Source organism: Pristis pectinata, chromosome 16 (assembly GCF_009764475.1).
Source record: "Pristis pectinata isolate sPriPec2 chromosome 16, sPriPec2.1.pri, whole genome shotgun sequence".
Lineage (NCBI taxonomy): Eukaryota > Metazoa > Chordata > Chondrichthyes > Rhinopristiformes > Pristidae > Pristis > Pristis pectinata.
Window position 1 is genome coordinate 43,945,380 of NC_067420.1, and position 20,561 is coordinate 43,965,940.

The following is a 20,561-nucleotide window of genomic DNA, read 5'->3' on the forward strand; positions in this document are numbered from 1 at the left end:
TATATCTTTGCACTGTACGGCTGCCGCAAAACAACACATTTCACGACATATAAGTCAGTGATAATAAACCTGATTCTGATTCTGATGAGTCCTGTGAAGGAGGAGTCTAGGACAAGGAACGTGATCCTAAATTAGAGAGAGGATCTTCAGGAGTGACAGCAGGACATGGACTGATTATGCTGACTGGTAGATGGGGAACGGTGTACAGCATATCTTGCATCACTGTGCAAATTCCAAGGCATCCTGAAGGTCATACACCGGTCATCTGACTGTCCACTCCATTGCTGGACTCAACATTCAGCCCAGCGACGGAGGAGGGACCATCCAGAGAGAGGGTGCAGAAGCTCTATACGCGCCTGAGCTCCACCCCCAGGGAGGGCAGGTCTTATTAGCAGAAACCCCACCCTTCAGAATGGGCCACCGGTCATCCCCCAGGAGGTAAGTCGTAGAGTCGTAGAGTCATACAGCACGGAAACAGGCCATTCGGCCCACTCTGTCTGCACTGACCAGTGGGCACCTATCCATAGTAATCCCAGTTGCCAGCACTTGGCCCGTAGCCTTCAAAACCTGGTGCTCAGATACAGGAGCCTGAGGACACATACCATCAGGCTCAAGGACAGCTTCTATCCCACTGCGATAAGACTATTGAACGGTTCCCTTACATGATGAGATGGACTATGACCTCACGATCTACCTTGTTTTGACCTTGCACCTTATTGTCCACCTGCACTGCACTTTCTCTGTAGCTGTGACACTTTACTCTGTACTGTTATTGTTTTTACCTGTACTACATCAATGCTCTCTTTACTAACTCAATGTATCTGCACTATGTAATGAATTGACCTGTACGATTGGTATGCAAGACAAGTTTTTCACTGTAGCTCAGTACAAGTGACAATAATAAACCAAAACCAATACCAAAATGCTGTCAGTGGCTCTGCCTCCACCAGTCTCTCCAGCAGTGTGTTCCAGGTACTCACCTCTCTCTGGGTGCGAAAAGTCCCCCTAATGTCCCCTCTAAATCTCTTACCCTCTACCTGTGTCCTCTAGTTATATCCACCTCATAAGGGGAAAGCATTCCTGCAGTCAATCCCACCTATACCCCCAAAGAAGAGGGAGGTCAGGTTGGAGCAGTGTACAACACTCACTGGGCTACAGCTGGAACACCATGTATAGGTCTGGGCACCACACTACAGGAAGGGTGTGACAGCACTAGGGAGGCTGCAGAGCAGGCTTGTGGGGATATGGCCAGCACTGGAGACTTATGGTTATGAGGAAAGATTGGTTAGATTTAAACCGAGGAGGCTGAGGGAAGATTTAATAAAGGTGTGTAAAAAAAAATCACAAGGGATCTACACAACACACAAAAATTGCTGGAGGAACTCAGCAGGTCAGACAGCATCTATGGATGGAAATGAACAGTCGACATTTCAGGCTGAAACCCTTCATCATTACAGTGGGATCTACATAGAATGGATGGGAAGGACTTTTCCCTTAAAATAAAGGTTCAATAAACTGGGTTTAAGGTTATTGGATTAATGGGGATTTGGAAAAGATCTCTTCACTTAAAGAGTGGTGCGGGTCTAGAACCCACATACAAAGAGTCACTGGATGTGCAGGTATAAAAAGTTTATGTGTTGTGCTATTTCAGAAAAAAACAGAAAATTCTGAAAGCACATGGCAGTCAGGCAGCATCTGTGGAGGAAGAAACAGTTAACCATTCAGGTCAAAGACCCTTCGTCAGAACCAGGAAAGAAAAATAAAGAAATTAGTTTTAATTTTCAACTTAAGACGAAGTTGTTTTCTCATTTCGCCATTTTTGAGCCTAAACGTTAACTTTGTTTCTCTCTCCACAGATGCTGCCTGACCTGCTGAGTGTTTCCAACATTTTCAGATTTCCAGCATCTGCGGTTTCTTTTATTTTCAATGACTGTGTTGTCGAAGAGTTGTCACTGTGCTTTTCTGGTTGGACTGGACCAACTGAGTGCAATGAAATGCTGCACCAAGCCCCCACAATGTGGACAAGGGAGACAAAATTCAGAGACAAGTTCCCCATTCAAAGACAAGTATAAGCTTTGGATTTGGAAAGGACTGGGATAACTTGTGGAAAAACTCACCTCTGACAAGCCAACCCTTCCACCATCCAAGTCAGGAGTGTGACGGAATACTCTCCACTTGCCTGGGTGATTGCAACTGCAACAACTCCTGAGAAATGTGACACCATCCAGGACAAAGCAGCCCAATTGATCTCATCCCATCCATCACCCTAAACAGTCACTCCCTCCACCACTGGCATACAGTGGCTCCAGTGTGCACCATCTACAGATTACAGTTACTCACCTAGGCTACTCCAACAGCACTTCCCAAACACATGACCTCTACTACCAAGAAGGACAAGGGCAAGAGGTGTATGGGAGCACCAGGTTCCCCTCCGAGTCATACACCATCCTGATGTGGAAGTGCACTGCCATTCCTTCATTGGCACTGGGTTTGGATCCTGGAACTTCCTCCTCAACAGCACTGTGGGAGCATCCTCACCAGAAAGACTGTAGCGGTTCAGGAAGACAGCTCAGCCCCACCTTCTCACAACCGCATTGTGTGCAGTTCTAGTCGCCCCATTACAGGAAGAATGTGGAGGCTTTGGAGAGGGTGCAGATGAGGTTCACCAGGATGCTACCTGGATTAGAGAATATTTGCTATAAGGAGAGTTTGGACAAACATGGATTGTTTTTTCTGGAGCGTCGGAGGCTGAGAGGTGAGTTGATAGAAGTTTATAAAATAATGAGGGGCATAGATAGGGTAGAAACAGAGTCTGTTTCCCAGGGTAGAAATGTCAAATACTGGAGGACATGCATTTAAGGTGAGAGGCGTCAAGTTTAAAGGCGATGTGTGGGTTAAGCTTCGTACACAGAGAGCAGTGGGTACCTGGAATGGGCTGCCAGGCAGATACAATAGTGGCATTTAAGAAGCATTTAGACAGACACATGAATGTGTAGGGAATGGAGTGATGTGGATCATGTGCAGTCAGAAGAGATTTAGTTTAATTCGGCATCATGTTCAGCACAGACGTGGTGGGCCGAAGGGCCTGTTCCTGTGCTGTACTGTTCTATGTTCTATGTTCTCAAAGGCAATTATGGATGGACAATAAAGTCAGGCCTCTATAGATACACCCAGATCCTATAAAAATCAATAAAATAATCCTTGGATTATCTCACATAACCAGGATGATCAGGATGAATTAACCTCAGTTAATCTGGTTACATACTCAGTTTCATGCCCTGTTCAGGACCCTTGGAGGAGAAAACATTTTCTCTATGCATCAGTTCCTCTCTTTCATCTTAAAGACCTTTATTAGATCACCCCTAATCTAAGGCAACTCAAAGCTGGTTTGGGCATCCTTCTTTATACAATTACGCATGTTTCTGCTGCAGGGGGTGGGCTGAGGTTGGGGCCAGAAAATTCTAAAAGAAACCCCCACCAAACAGATGATTAGGGCATGGGGCTGTCCAAAGATCATCTACACTTGTCCTGCTAGCGATGATCTCATTCCAATTGCCGTTGTTGTATCTTGGATAAAGGATCCTTACAGCCTCATTCTGTCTCAATGACAAACCACATAACTCACATGTTGAATCTTTCTACATTATCTATTAATGTGGCTTTATTTTTAAACCAGGCATCTTTGTCAAAACTGCTTAATGACTTGAAAGTGTGAGCACAATCCAACAATAGTTTGATATTGTTTTATTCCAAAAGTGTCAGTGATAATTCCAAAGCTGGGGAAGATGGTAATTAAATGCAGCGAAAATAAAGATCCTAAACCAGCTGCACTTAATTATCACTTAATGTTCTGCACCATGTGACACATCTCACAGTGTGCCAGGGAGAGGGGGGCAGAGCTTCGCCAGAACCCGATTCAGTCACAGCTGGTCACACAGAACAAGCCTCGCTGTACCCTGGCCGCTGAGATACGGTGATTCAAGGATTGTTCCAGCCACTAAATTAACCAAGTGCAGTAATGGTAGAGTTACAACAACATAAGAATTAGGAGCATCTGGCCATTCAATGCATTCACCAACCTCCCCACCATGTTCCCGCACCATCCTCAAATCCCTCGATTCCATCAATACTGGGAAATCTATATCTAATTCTCTACCCTAGACAGACTCCACGGCTCTCTGAGGGAGAGAATTCCAAAGATTCAACACCTCTGGGTGAAGAAATTTCTCCTCACCTCTGTCCTGAATGGCTATGCCCTTAGAATGAGGTTCTAGGCTCACCAACAGGGGAAAAATCTTCCTCAGTGTGCCCTGTCAAGCCCTGAATTACACAGATCCAGGCTATTCTTTCCTTCTACTCCATGCTGGTGTTTCTGTTCCCACCCCATTCCATCTCTCCCCATCAAAGCACCTACCTACTTCTCATGTTGATGTACCTCCCTTTAACCCCATTTCTGTTGTTCACCTCAACCACATTCACCGGGAGCAATAATCGCTGGTATTGGTATTGGTATTGGTATTGGTTTGTTGTTATCACATGTACTGAGATGCAGTGAAAAGCTTTGTTTGCGTGCCATCCAGACAGATCATTCCATACATAATTACATCGAGGTAGTAAAAAGAAAACAGAATGCAGAATTATCATCAATGGTCTTATCATCAGTGCCTTCATTGCAAGAATGAATAAAAACCCATCACTGATGATGCTAGTGTGAGAGAACTGCGCCAATGAGCTTGGACCTCTTATCGAGCTGAAGGTACAAAAGGGACCCTGGTGTCTGTTGCTCATTGTGTTGTCCCAGTTTCACTCTGGAATGGTTGACTTTTAGTTTGAGGTTCCCACCGAGAGCTTTAACCAGTTCTCATTTGATTGATCATCCACGAAAGTGGATGGTACCTGCTCTCTCCAAAGCAATTATATTCTTCCTGGGGGGAGGAGAGGTTCAATCTGAGGTTTAAGTGGGGCCCAGCCAAAGTTTTATACAGCAATAATGGTACTCCCTGCCCATTGTATCCTTGCCATTGGGGATAAATCTGGAAACATCCAATGAGTCAGGCAGCATCTGTAGAGAGAGAAACAGAGTCAAAGAAAGGGACAAGTGAACTAATCATCATAACTTTTGGTAAATTGGTAAATTGGTTTATTATTGTCACTTGCACCGAGGTACAGAGAAAAACCTGTCTTGCATACCGTTCATGCAGATCAATTCATTACAACAGTGCATTGAGGTAGTACCAGGTAAAGCAATAACGGAATGCAGAATCAAGTGTTACAGTTACAGAGAATGTGCAGTGCAGGCAGACAATAAGGTGCAAGGCCATAATGAGGTAGATTGTGAAGTCAAAAGTTAATCTTATTGTACTAGGGAATCATTCAATAGTCTTATAACGGTGGGATAGAAGGTGTCCTTGAGCCTGGTGGTACGCACTTTCAGACTTTTGTATCTTCTGCCTGATACCAATTCAGCGAGCAACTATAAACAGAGTCCGTGGAGGGGAGGCTGGTTTCCGTGATGTGCTGAGCTGTGCCCACAACTCTCTGCAGTTTCTTGCAGTCCTGGGCAGAGCAGTTGCCATACCAAGCCGTGATGCATCTGGATAGGATGCTTTCTACGGTGTATCAATAAAAATTGGTGAGGGTCAAAGGTGTCATGCCAAATTTCTTTAGCCTCCTGGGGAAGTAGAGGTGCTAGTGAGCTTTCTTGGCTGTGGCGTCTATGTGGTTGGACGAGGACAGGCTATTGCTGATGTTCACTCCTAGGAACTTGAAGCTCTCGACCCTCTCGGCCTTGAAGACCTGTTGTCAGAGGTTTCCAGCACCTGCAGTTTTACAATTGTCAATTTTTGGCACTACCTGTCTCGGGTTCCTGTTGAGCCAGTATTGAAGGAAGTTGTGTGTCCATGGGCTAGGGTGGGATTGGGCCAGGGGACAACCAGAAACTCTTCAATAAATAACCACCCATGTTCTCGGGGTTCAGAGTTCAGGGTCTGGGCAAGTGGAACGTTCCGTGTTTGCGGCCCGAGAGTCTTGTCACGGATCTGGGCAGATCAGGTAGTGAAACATGGACTGGCCCTTGGGCTTGGCCAAGGTTTGGTTTGGCTGTGGTCAGTTCAGGTTTGAGTTGGGTTTTAATTTTGTACCCAAGCTGACCTCTAATTTGGCAGACTTGTTTGAGATGTTCAACAGATGCTACCTCCTACTGTAAGCAGAAGTCTAAATATGAGCAATTTCGGGTGTCTTGACTGATGCCCTGTTTCTCCAACCTCCTAGCAGATCTGTTAGATGCTCTTTAATTCAGGAACATTTTGTGCTACTGAATGCTGTTTCACAGTTGTACAGGAGTCCATATGGATGGTCTATAAAGTTTCAGAAAACGTGAGCGACAGAATAGACTGTTCTGCCAACAAAGAAAATAGGAGTAGGAGTAGACTATTTGACCCTTCATGTTTGCTCTGTCTTCTAGAACATAGAACATAGATCATAGGACGGTACAGCCCACCATGTCTGTACCAACCACAATGACAATTAATTTTATACAATCATAACTGATCCTCTACCTCAATACAAATTCCCACTCTCGCCCCATCCCTGTGAATGCCTTTAGTGTCTGAACAACAGCTCTACATCCCTCCTACCTTCTCATTTCCCTCAGTCAACATTCTGGTTCTTCCACTGTCCTGTAAGGATCAGAATGCAGGTCACACTGGTGTGTAAGGCACACTCCATTTCTGGAACTGAACTTTAAGCCAAGACCCTTCATGGGCTGAAGATACATTTAGCTTTTCCTCACATAAGTTTTCAGACAATAATGAAAAAAAATCAATTCAAGTTTTGAAACCTTATTTATTCCATTAATGAGGCACTGTGTTACATTTGGCAATTTCACTTATTCAAGCACAGTTTTGTAAAGTATAAGCAAAGAAAATACAGATATCAACATTGATACGGCTAGTTGCAGAAATATTTTGTTTGAGTATACTTTGAAACTGAGCATCATCAGAACAGTACAATCACAGAGGCTGTTTTACTCAAAACCAACAATATCTGTACAACTGCACTTGTATTGAATGACCACCCCGATGTACAAGTCACAGAGAAATACAAGTAACCCCCCCCAAAGGAGGGAGTTTTCATCAAAACACCCTCCCCTTCCCTCCTGACTTTTTGTCCATTCCAAAAATTTCCTGAAGGTCAATTAAACGCCTGTTTTTACAGTTCTTCTCTATTTTCTCTTTGCTGTTTGGATCATTCTGAACATTGTGTAAAGAAGTTGCTCCCTGCGCACTACTGACTACTTTACATTTAAGAACTCCGAGTGTTAATCACCTCACAAGAAGAAATGCCTTCTCTAAGTTCATCCAATTACTTACTTACCTGCTATGACACAGAAGGAGGCCATTTGGTCCATTGGGTCTATGCCAGCTCCCAGCTGATCAGTTCCATCAGTATCATCACTCCCCGCTCCTGCTCCATTTAGGACACGTCGAGCTTCTTCTTTAGTGGAGGGAAGAATCCTGGCCCATTCAATCATTGCCAACTGTTTCCACCTCATCCCTGTATAATTTCCCTGTGTGAGTGCAACACTCAATGCATCCATGGGCAAGTGATTGAGGAAGTATGAGCAGCTCAGGGACGGTGTAATTGAGATGATGATGAAAGGGATGGGTACAGCCAGCCCATCATTGCACCAACTGCACAGTGTCTCCCTACACGTGTTCACAGCCTGTGATCTCGTCAGGTCAGTCAGTCATCTGAAGGCTTCTCATTTTGAGAAACAGGGCTGAATGAGGCAGAAGCACAATTGTAACCCCACCCACGGGAAGTAGGGTCACCTACCCCACCCTGGAACCACCAGGAACTGACTGAACTCAATTATGACTTTCTTTACTTTCTTAGGAGGTTTGTTTTGGCTTGTCACCGAACACTCCAAAAAAATTCCACAGATATCCTGTTGAACATGTCCTGACTGTTGCATCAGGGTCTTGGATGGCAATTCGAATGTGCAGGAATGTAAGAAGCTGCAGAGAGTAGTGGACTCTGCCCAGTTCATCACGGGAACATCCCTCCCCACCATCGGGAGTATCTACAGGAGGTGCTGCCTCAAGAAGGCAACATCCATCATCAAAGATCCCCACCCTCCGGCATCTTCTCGCAGCTACCATCGGGCAGGAGGTACAGAAGCCTGAAGTCCCACATCACCAGGTTCAGGAACAGCTACTTCCGTTCAACCATTTGGTTCTTGAACCAACCGGCACGCCCCTAATCACTGGAGTTCAGCAACGTAGGGACCACTTTGATCACTTTGCACTAAAATTGACTTTGTTTTTTTTTGTTCTAATTGTGTTCTTTCTTGTAAAAATTATGTGTAATTCGTGTTTGTTATGTTTTAGATTCCTAAAATTAGGATGGTGTGTCTGATCTTTCACCCTGGAACATGATCTGATCTCCAAGATACAAGCCCTCACTCCAGTGGCCTGTATGGTGAGTGACTGAATGGAGGAGCTGGGGTAGTGTGGGAGTAGCTGGGGCAAGAACTCCAGCTCATGCTGCCCAAGGCCGTGCTCACATCCCTTCCAAGCCCTGAGACACCCTCCTCCACCCTGCAGAAACTGTTGAAGTAAATCAGAGGCTGCCAGCCTCAATATCACCTTTAAATCCCACCCAACCCCTGGGATAATGCTATGTCCCTAATTCCAGTCCCACCTCAGCCAGCACTGCTCTCTAGGGACACCTGGATTATTCCTGGTTTAACCTGCTTCCCTTATCGCTGCCTCTCTATCCCACCTGACCCTGCACCAATCCCACATGCCGCTCCCCTTCCCCAAATGACTCCAATTCTCATGTGGGCACAATTGTAACACAATAAACACAGAGCTGTCTCCCACAAGCAGTGTGATAATCATTCTAGTTTCAGGTGCTGGTTGAGGGATAAGCTAATAAAGTCATAGAGTGATACAGCATAGTGGCCCTTCAGCCCATAGAGCCCATGCCAACCATTAAGTGCCAAGTCAAAAATGAGTAGAACATATACAGTAAATGATAGAGCACCAAGAAATGGTGATGAACAGAGAACTTGGAGCCCAAGTCCATAGTCCCCTGAAAGTGGCAACACAAGTCGATAGGGTAGTGAAGAAGGCATGTGATGTGCTTGCCTTCATAGGTCAGGGCACTGAATATAATAGTTAGGATGTCAAGTTGCAACTTTACATAATATTGACCAGACCGCACTTGGAGCACTGCGTGCAGTTCTGGTCACCACACTATAGGAAGGATGTGTTTGCACTGGAGAGAGTGCAGAGGAGATTCACCAGGATGTTGCCTGGATTGAAGGACTTTGGTTATGAGGAGAGATCGGACAGGCTGGCCTAGTTTTCCCTGGAGCGAGGGAGGCTGAGGGGTGACCTGATATAGTATATAGGATTATGAGAGGCACAGATAAGGGTAGATGATCAAAATCTTTTTCCCATGGTAGGGCTATCAAAAACTCTTGTGTGGGTTTAAGGGATTTGAAAGGGGATTCGAGGGGAAATTTTTTACACAGAGAGGGGTTGATGTCTGGGATGCATTGCCTGCCAGAGGAGGTGGTGGAATTAGATAGAGTCGTTACGTTTGAGAGACATTTAGACAGATAATTAATTAAGCAAGACGTAGTAGGATATGGTCTTAAAATGGGTAAATGGGATTAGTGTAGATGGACATGGACATGATGGGCTGAAGGGCCTGTGCCTGTGCTGTACAACTCCGTGGCTCTATGATTCTATGACACCCATTTACACTTATCCTACATGAATCCCATTTTTTTATTCTTCCCACATTTGCATCACCTCCCGCCAGATTCTACTCCCCACCTACACACGAGGGGCAATTTTCAGCAGCCAGTGAACCTACCAACCCACACAGGATGTGGGAGGAAACCAGAGCTACTGGAGGAAACCCACCCAGTCACAGGGAAAACGTGCAAACTCCACATAGACAGTGCCCGAGGTCAGGATTGAACCTTGGTTTCTGGCGCTGTGAGGCAGCAGCTCTGCCTGCTGTGCCACTGTGCTGTCTATGTAAGGACATTGGGGAGAACTCCCTTTCCTTTTCTCATGGGATCTAAGTGCATGAGGGACAACAGAGAGAGTTTACATCACATTTGGAAGGCACTGCCCTCTCAGTGTTGACTGGTGCCCCCCAGCTAATTTTTTAGGTTCTGGAGTGGGACTTGGACTCAGAACCTTCTCCCTCAGACATGGGACTACCATCCAGGATGAATGCCAACAATCTGAGCACCAGCTCTCCACAGGCGCTGACCATTTCCAGCAGGTCTTGTTTTTGGATTTTAAGGAACAGGGGATTTATGTGCAGAAATATTATCTGATAAATATGTTCCAGCATCAAAGGAAAGCTCAAAAATGTTCAAAAATTATATCAAGTTAAGCTATTTACATAAGAGTTCAGATGAATTGATGTTGAGTTTTGGATGAATGAATCACTGAGGTATTTTATGATATCCAGTATGCAACTTATGAAGCTTTAGTACTCATTAAGGAGCTTGGAAGGAAGTTGTCCGATGGTGGTTATGACCTGGAACAGCCGGGGTCACCTGAATCTGTGTGTGTGTGTGCGTGCGTGCGTGCGTGCGTGTGTGCGTGCGTGCGGTGTGTGTGTGTGTGTGTGTGTGTGTGTGTGTGTGTGTGTGTGTGTGTGTGTGTGTGTGTGTGTGTGTGTAAAACACTGACTTACATTTCCAAAGCACCTGTCCCAACTGGCAACTACACATAAATGGCCAGATCCATTAAGAAACAATGTGACAATGGACTAACTAGTTTGCTTTTGGTGGGGGATAAATGTCCAGTCCAGTACACTAGGGACAACTCCCCAATCTTCGTGTGGGGGTCTTTGACAAAAAGCTGAGGGAACAGACTGAGCCTGACTTAATGTTTCATAGAAGGTGTGGCAGCCCTGATATCCCTGATGGACTTTGTTATTACAGTTGGGTAGGGAGGCTAATCACTGACTGACAGCACCAACTGTGCCCATCCAATTCCATTCAGTAACATGGCTCTGCAATGTGAACCATTTAACAAACAGAATCTTCTCACCAGAGAGGCCTCTGTGAAAATCTTTGTCATAGAACATAGAACAATACAGCATAGGAACAGGCCCTTCAGCCCACAATGTTGTGCTGAACCAATTACATTAGTAATAAAATGCCCAACTAAACTAATCCCTTCTGCCCACACAATGTCCATATCCAGCCATTTCCTCCACATCCATGTGCCTATCTAAGAGCTTCTTGAATGTCCCTACCATATTTGCCTCCACCGCCACCCCAGGCAGCGCATTCCAGGAACCCATGACTCTCTGTGTAAAAAACTTGCCCCGTACATCTCCTTTGAACTTACCCCCTTTCATCTTAAATGCGTGCCCTCTAGTATCAGACATTTCAACCCTGGGGAAAAGATACTGGGCTGTCTACTCTTTCTATTCCTCTCATAATCTTATAAACCTCTATCAGGTCTCCGTTCAGCCTCTGCTGCTCCAAAGATAACAACCAAAGATTGTCCAACCTATCTTCATAACACATGCCCTCTAATCCAGGCAGCATCCTGGTAAACCTCTTCTGCACCCTCTCCAAAGCCTCCACATTCTTCCTATAACGGGGCAACCAGAAATGAATGCAATACTCCAGATGCAGCCTAACCAGAGTTTTATAAAGCTTCAGCATAACTTCCTGACTCTTGAATTCAATGCCTCGACTAATGAAGGCAAGCATGCCATATCATGGTAGATCATGGCATGCTAGATCATAGCTGATCATCCAGATTCAGTCCCCTGTTCCCATTTCTTCCCAGATTCCTTAATGTCTTCAACTCTGACAACAATATCCAACACCTTCCTGACAATTTGAGTTCAGCTGCTCTTTGTGGCAGAAGAAATGTCGCCTCATCTCTGCCTTAACTGGCGCACACTTTATCCCTGGACTCTCTGCTCCTGGTCCTGGGTTCCTCAGATATCGGGAACATCCTTCCTGCTTCTGGTTTATCCAATCCTGTTAGAATTTTGTAGGTTTCTCCCTCCCATTCTTCTAAACTCAAGTGAATATGCCTAATCGATCCAATCTCTCTTCACACTTGAGTCCAACCATCCCAGGAATCAGTCGGGTGAACCTTCACAGCACTGCCTCCACAGCAAGAACATCCTTCAGATAAGGAAGCTAAAACTGCACACAATATTCAAGGTGTGGTATCACCAAGCCCTTGTATAATTGCGGCAAGATACCCCTGCTCCTGTACTCAAATCCTCTTGATATCACATTCAATCAGATCGATGCCAATCTGTGCCCTAGTGCTATTTACTTACTTTGTGTTGTATCCCTCTATCAACGCCCTCAGTCTTTTGGGTGAAGGAATTCAGATTTCGCAACCCTTTGCCTGATGTCGCTCCTGAAAGACCTGGCTCTCCGTTCACTAGACTCTCTCACCACAAGGGGTACTTTCTCTCGTCACTACACTGCCAAATCATCATTTGGTTTTAAATATTCTTTCAAAATTTCCCTCAAACATTTAACACAAAAGTCATTACAAGCCGAAGCTATATAATTTGCCCTCATAATTTTTGACACAGTGGTACAGCTGGTATAGCAGCTGCCTCACTGTTCGAACAACTTGAGTTCAATCCTTGCCTCTGGTGCTGTCTGTGTGGAGTTTGCATGTTCTCCCTGTGGGTTTCCGCTGGATGCTCCGGTTTCCTCTCACATCCCAAGGGTGAGCCGGTTGGTAGGTTACCTGGTCATGGTAAGTGCCCCTGGTGTGCAGGTGAGTGGTAGAATCTGAGGAATGTTGAGGGGAATGTGGGGAGAATACAATGGGATTGGTGTAAATGGGTACTTGGTGGTCAGGATGGACTGGGTGGGTCAAAGGGCCTGTTTCCATGCTGTATAACTCTCTATCCATAACTTAACCCATTGGACGCTCGTATCATGTTGATGAACATGTCCTCTTCACATTACTACCATCGGGGAGGAGGTACAGGAGCCTGAAGACCCACACTCAACGATTCAGGAACAGCTTCTTCCCCTCCGCTATCAGATTCCTGAACAGTCCATGAACCCATAAACACTACCTCGTTATTCCTCTTTTGTTCTATTTATTTATTTTTGTAACTTATAGTAACATTTATGTCTTTGTGTCTTGCACTGTACTGCTGCCGCAAAACAACACATTTCACGACATATGTCAGTGATAATAAACCTGATTCTGATTCTGGTTCTGATTCTGTTGTTGAGTGAAGGATAACTGTTGGCCAGGACACCCAGGATGATTCTTAAACAGGGACTCAATATAACATCACATCCAAAGGACAGTACTGATGAGAGGGCAGCACTCCCTCAGTGCTGTTCACTTGAGATTTCTGTGCTCGGTATCCCTGGATCTATTGACGTAGAATTCACTGCTCTACACTGGGCCATCGCCAACTCTGGGGATGTTGTAAACAGAGGAAACAGAAGAAGGTCTCGAGACTGACTGTCCTTCAATTAGATCTGGGTTGATTTCAACTTCATCTCCAGCTACTCATCTCCAATGTCTTTGGCTTGTATAGAAGTTCACGCTGACAGTAGGTCAGTGTGGAGACCAGCTCAGTGAACGCCCCAAGCACAGGCTGGGTTTGAGGAATGTTCACAGCCAAAATAGTTCATCGCTTGTTACTTCCTCACGTTCAGTTACTGGACGTTGTGTCCAAAGTCAAAGAGATTAGGGAGTTAAAGAACCAGTTAGACGCTAAATTTTTCTCTGGGCCTTTTCACTCTGGGGTTTGGGACTTCTGAAGCAAGAAAGCCTCTTTTACAATTTGATAGCATTTTGCCCCATGCTCCAACCCCCTCAGAGAGCTGGAAGCAGAGCCATGCCTCAGGGAACAGCAGTGCTTGTCGTGCAGACAATCAGCCAGAGTCTTATGCTATTCATCCTGTAGATACTGTCAGTGCACACAATGCAGGAGACAGGCACATCCTTCATGTTGACTTGTGCATTCATACACCACAGTCCCAAGTCTCCTTGGTCGGGTATCTTTGAAGAGCCGGATTGTGAATGAACGGGCAGGCGCTTGTCTTCTGCCTGTGATGTAGGTGTCAGGGAAGAGGATTTAACTCCTCTACGCAGTATTGAGCACTATTGATGATGCCTGCTGTGAGGTGGCTGTAACATATTATCACTTTGCAGTTACAAAGCAAGAAAATCTCCAAGCCAATGGATCAGACAGAAGTACCACCAGATATGCTTCTTCCTTGGGGAAAGGCCACCGCTGTAAATCTGTGACTGAGTGATGCAGCAATTACCATAGAACCATAGAACCATACAGCACAAAACAGGCCCTTCGGCCCACCATGTTGTGCCGTCCATCAAACTACCCTCACATTACCTAACCCCTTCCTCCCGCATATCCCCCCATCCCACACTCCTCCATATGCCTATCCAACAAGCTCTTGAACCTGTTCAATGTATCTGCCTCCACCACCACCCCAGGCAGTGCATTCCATGCACCAACCACTCTCTGGGTGAAAAACCTCCCCCTGGCATCTCCCCTGAACCTCCCACCCATAACCTTAAAGCCATGCCCTCTCGTCTTGAGCATTGGTGCCCTGGGAAGGAGGCGCTGACTGTCTACTCTATCTATTCCTCTCAGTATTTTATATACCACTATCATGTCTCCTCTCATCCTCCTCCTTTCCAGTGAATAAAGCCCTAGCACCTTAAGCCTCTCCTCATATTCAATACTCTCCAATCCAGGCAGCATCCTGGTAAATCTCCTCTGCACCCTCTCCAACGCCTCCACATCCTTCCTATAATGAGGTGACCAGAACTGAACACAGTACTCTAAGTGTGGCCTAACTAGAGTTTTGTAAAGCTGCATCATCACCTCGCGGCTCTTAAACTCAATCCCGCGACTTATGAAAGCCAACATCCCATTGGCCTTCTTAACTGCTCTTTCCACCTGTGAGGCAACTTTCAATGAACTGTGGATATGAACCCCCAGATCCCTCTGCTCCTCCACACTGCCAAGTACCTTGCCATTCACCCAGTACTCTGCCCTGGAGTTTGTCCTTCCAAAGTGTACCACCTCACACTTCTCCGGATTGAACTCCATCTGCCACTTGTCAGCCCAGCTCTGCATCCTATCAATATCCCTCTGTAAGCTCCGACAGCCCTCCACACTATCCACAACACCACCTATCTTAGTGTCATCCGCAAACTTACTAACCCAGACCTCCACCCCCTCATCTAAGTCATCTATAAATATCACAAAAAGTAGAGGTCCCAGAACCGATCCCTGCGGGACACCACTAGTCACTGCCTTCCAATCCGAGGGCACTCCTTCCACCACAACCCTCTGCTTTCTACATGTAAGCCAATTCCTAATCCACACAGCCAAGCTTCCTTGGATCCCTTGGCCTCTGACCTTCTGAAGAAGCCTACCGTGAGGAACCTTATCAAATGCCTTACTAAAATCCATGTAAACCACATCCACCGCACTGCCCTCATCAATCTTCCTGGTCACCTCCTCAAAGAAGTCTATCAGGCTTGTGAGGCAAGATCTTCCCTTCACAAAGCCATGCTGGCTGTCCCTAATCAGTCCATGATTCTCAAGGTGTTCATAAATCCTATCCCTTAGAATCCTTTCTAACAGCTTACCCACCACAGACGTGAGACTCACCGATCTATAATTCCCTGGCCTATCCCTATTACCTTTTTTGAACAAGGGGACAACGTTCGCAACCCTTCAATCCTCCGGCACCACCCCCGTGGAAAACGAGGACTCAAAGATCCTTACAAGCAGCTCAACAATCTCCTCCCTCGCCTCTCGAAGCAGCCTGGGGAAAATCCCGCCAGGCCCCGGAGATTTATCTGTCTTAATATTATTTAACAACTTCAACACATCCTCTCTCTTGATATCTACAACCTCGAGAACATTACCCCTAGCAGCACTCCCTTCCGCATCATCAAGTCCCCTCTCCCTGGTGAATACCGAAGAGAAGTACTCATTCAGAACTTCTCCCACTTCCGCTGCCTCCAGGCAAATTCTCTCACCTTTGTCCTTAATCAGACCTACCTTCACCCTAGCCATCCTCCTACCCTTCACATACGTGAGAAAGGCCTTGGGATTTTCCTTAACCCTACTAGCCAAAGCCTTTTCATGTCCCCTTCTAGCTCTCCTCAGCCCTTCCTTAAGTTCCTTCCTTGCTACCCTATATTCCTCACGGGCCCTGTCTGAACCTTGCTGCTTATACCTCACGTATGCTACCTTCTTCTCCCTAACAAGTCGTTCCACCTCTCTCGTCATCCACGGTTCCTTCACCTTGCCATTCCTTCTCTGTCTCACCGGGACATATTTATCCCTAACATCCTGCATAAGATCCCTGAATATCGACCACATCTCCATGGTACATTTTCCTTCAAAAAGGACATCCCAATTTACACTCCCAAGTTCTCTCCTTATAGCCTCGTAGTTCGCCCTTCCCCAATTGAAAAACCTCTTGTCCTCTCTGCACCTGTCCCTGTCCATGACAATTTTAAAGGTTATGGAGCAATGGTCACTGTCCCCCAAATGCTCACCCACCAATAGATCCTTCACCTGTCCCGGTTCATTTCCTAAAACTAGATCTAACACGGCATTCCCTCTAGTCGGCCTGTCAACATACTGCGTCAGGAATCCCTCCTGGACACATTTAACAAATTCCGTTCCATCTAAACCTTTGGCACTAAGCAGGTTCCAGTCTACATTTGGGAAGTTGAAGTCTCCCATTATAACAACCCTGTTATTTCTGCTTCTCTCCAAACACTGCCTGCCAATCTGCTCCTCTATATCTCTACTGCTACCGGGGGGCCTATAGAATACTCCTAGTAGAGTAACTGCTCCTTTCTTGTTCCTTAATTCCACCCATACGGACTCTAGAGATGATCCTTCTACAACATCCATCTTTTCCACAGCCGTAACAGTGTCCCTGACCAGTATCGCCATCCCTCCTCCTCTTCTCCCCCCTTCCCTATCCCTCTTAAAACATCGAAAACCAGGAATATTCAATATCCACTCCTCTCCTGACGTCAGCCACGTCTCAGTAATAGCCACGATATCATAGTCCCCCATACTTATCCAGGCCCTCAGTTCATCCCCCTTATTCCTGACACTTCTTGCATTTAAGTAAATACACTTCAGTCCATCTACCTTACTACTTTTATAGCCTATATTCTGCTTCTGCTTCCCCAAAGCCTCTCTACCTGTTTGATCTAACTTTCCTCCATTCCCTTCTTCCTCTGACCTACTCCTCCGGTTCTCTTCCCCCTCACAAACTAGTTTAAACCCTCCTGAACCACCCTAGCAAATCTCGCCACGAGGATATTGGCCCCCTTCTGGTTCGGGTGTAACCCGTCCTCTCTGTACAGGTCCCACCTTCCCGAGAAGAGATCCCAATGATCCAGAAATCTAAAGCCCTCCCTCCTGCACCAGCTTCTCAGCCACGCATTTATCTGCCACCTCCTCCTATTCCTACCTTCACTATCACGTGGCACTGGCAGCAATCCCGAGATTGCTGCCCTTAAGGTCCTGTTCCTTAATTTTCTGCCTAGCTCCCTGAACTCACTCTTCAGGACCTCATCCCCCTTCCTACCTATGTCGTTGGTGCCAATATGGACCACAACTTCTGGCTGCTCTCCCTCCCACTCAAGAATTCTGTGGACCCGATCAGTGACATCCCGGACCCTGGCACCTGGGAGGCAACATACCATCCGGGATTCATGCTCACTGCCACAGAACCTCCTGTCTGTTTCCGAGGTGTATGGTTGGAGATGGGAGTGACTGACCCACACAGGGTCCAGGTTTTACAAAGTAAGCACACTGAGCAAGAAACTGTCCTTAAGAACTAGTGTTTGTCTCCAGGATCATCCCACCTCACCCATTGTGCTGCGCTAGGGGTATTTGTGCAATTAAAGTTTTGATATTTCTCAAATGCCAATATTTGAAATGGTTCAGTCCTTTTGCCCAGGAGACTGATTTGATTTTCACTTTTCAGTTATACAGCAAAGAGATGAATTCCTTTTTCATGGACTGATCTACCCAATTACTGTCACCGAGATTCAATTCAGACCAGAATAGGTCCGTCACTTCCAGAGGACAGGACAAATTCATTTGTTGAACTCACTTCAAAGAGTGCATACAATATACAAAACAATTCAAATAATTGGACAATTAACGTTCAAAGAAACTCAGGTTCTGAACTTGTCTGAGGGAAGGGGTAATTGGATGAGATCTGTAAGGTTATTATTCGTTTAATTGGATTCTTGCAGCCACATTTTGAAAATTCCCTAATCTCTTATCCAGAGACTTAAAATACCCAGAGAATCACAGCCTATTGAAATGCTGATCCCAGCAGAGCAGAGGACAGAAGCCATTGAGGTGGAAGATTTGTTTAAAGTTCTTTATTGGTTTAACATTTACAAGATAAAAAGAAATGAAAGATCTTGGCTTCCCATACTACCTTAGAACATCCCAAAGTGCCATACAGCCAACAGAATATTTACAATGCAATGGGTCTGCTGCTTGTAAACCAACTTTCATGAGGTCCTGTTCTCTCTATTTATCCATTGGATTGGTGGGAAGGCCAGCATTTATTGGCCATCCCTAACTGCCCTTCAGAGCTTCAACTGCTGCAGTCTGTGTATCAGTCATACAGCATGGAAGCACACTCTTTGGCCCAGCAAGCTCTATGCCGACCATCGATCACCCATTTACACCAATCCGAAACCAATCCCAATTTATTCTCCTCAAATTCCCATCCATAGCCCCCTAGATTCTGCATTCCTATGGTGCAATTTACAGTGGCCAAATAACCCACCAACCTGTACATCTTTGCGATGTGTGAAGAAACTGGAGCACCTGAGAGAAACCCATATGGTAAATTGGTAAATTGGTTTATTATTGGCACATGTCCCGAGGTACAGTGAAAAACTTGTCTTGCATACCGTTCGTACAGATCAATTCATTACAGCAGTGCATTTAGGTAGTACAAAGTAAAATAATTAATAGAATGCAGAATAAAGTGTTACAGTTACAGAGAAAGTGCAGTTCAGCAATAAGGTACAAGGTCATAATGAGGTAGATTATGAGGTCAAGAGTCCATCTTATCGTACTAGGGAACCGTTCAATAGTCTTATAACAGCGGGATAGAAGCTGTCCTTGAGCCTGATGGTACGTGCTTTCAAGCTTTTGTATTTTCTGCCTGATGGGAGGGGGGAGGAGAGAGAATGTCCGGGGTGGGTGGGGTCTTTGATTATGTTGGCTGCTTTACCGAGGCAGCAAGAAGTGTAGACAGAGTCTATGGAGGGGAGGCTAGTTTCCGTGATGTACTGAGCTGTGTCCACAACTCTCTGCAGTTTCTTGCAGTGTCACTAAGCTCTCTATTAAGGATAATGTGTAAACTCCACACTAACAGCGCCAGAGGTCAGGACTGAGGTGAGGTGAAGTTCACAAACCTCTCCGATACATTCAGACCTCCCTAGGCTCCCAATCCACCAAATCCCCAATTTTAAAACTCCCAGACTTGTTTTCAAGTTCCTCTTTGGCTCGTCCCTCTTCTTGGCACCCCCATGCCCCTCACTCCTCACCCCCAGAGATCTCTGGCTCCATTCTGCTCCCACCATCCGTAGCTGGGTCCCAAGCCCTCCCTCCCTCTAACGGTCTCTACTTTTTTATAACATTCTGCCAAACCTGTCAGGAATTTGCTCACGTATCTGCTTATGAGGCATGGTGTCAGATTTTGTTTGATAGTGCTCTTGTGAAGCACCTTGGGAGGTTTTACTGCTTTAAACTTGCTTAGTTCTTATAGTAGAGGGGGTATCGCAAGAGTGGAGAGAAAATAAGACAAGAGAGGGCAAGAGTGAGGTGAGTCAAAGCCTCTAAAGGAGCAACTCTTGCTGCAGAGACTAGAACACTAAATCACATACATTGGGATGGGTTAGTATTCATGTGTGAAAGATCTCCAAGGAATTAAGACTGCAGAGAGCAGATGAAAGATTATCTGACAATCAAAAAAATTGCAGATGCTGGAAGTCTAAAATAAAAAAAGAAAATGCTGGAAATACTCAGCAGGTCAGGCTGCATCTACAGGAAGAGAAACAGAGGTAATGTTTCAGGTCAAAGATGAAAGGTCTTCGACCTGAAACGTTAACCCTGTTTCTTTTCCCATATGTTACCTGACCTTTGATAAAGCAGACAGGGTCCAGTTATTGGATGTGAGCAACACCAGAGAGGCCAGCACTCAATGACCTTACTGGTTGTCAGGTCATTTCAGACGGCAATTAAGAGTCAACCACTTTGTTCTGCAGAGACACAGGAGACGGCAGACGCTGGAACCTGGAGCAACAAACAATCTGCTGGAGGAACTCAGCGGGTCGGGCAGCATCTGTGGGAGGAAAGGAATTGTCGACATTTCGGGTTGAAACCCTGCCTCAGGACTTTGTTCTGCCTCTGGAGTGACATGTAGTCTGTGTCTCCTTCCCTGAAAGCCACCGGTGAACCAGCTG

The 20,561-nt window shown here is 45.8% G+C and overlaps 1 protein-coding gene across 1 annotated transcript in view; it reads left to right on the forward strand.

The window, feature by feature from the left end:
- Positions 1-20,561, forward strand: part of LOC127579057 (DENN domain-containing protein 3-like) — a 743,140-nt gene that overhangs the window by 306,294 nt on the left and 416,285 nt on the right. The window lies entirely within an intron of this gene.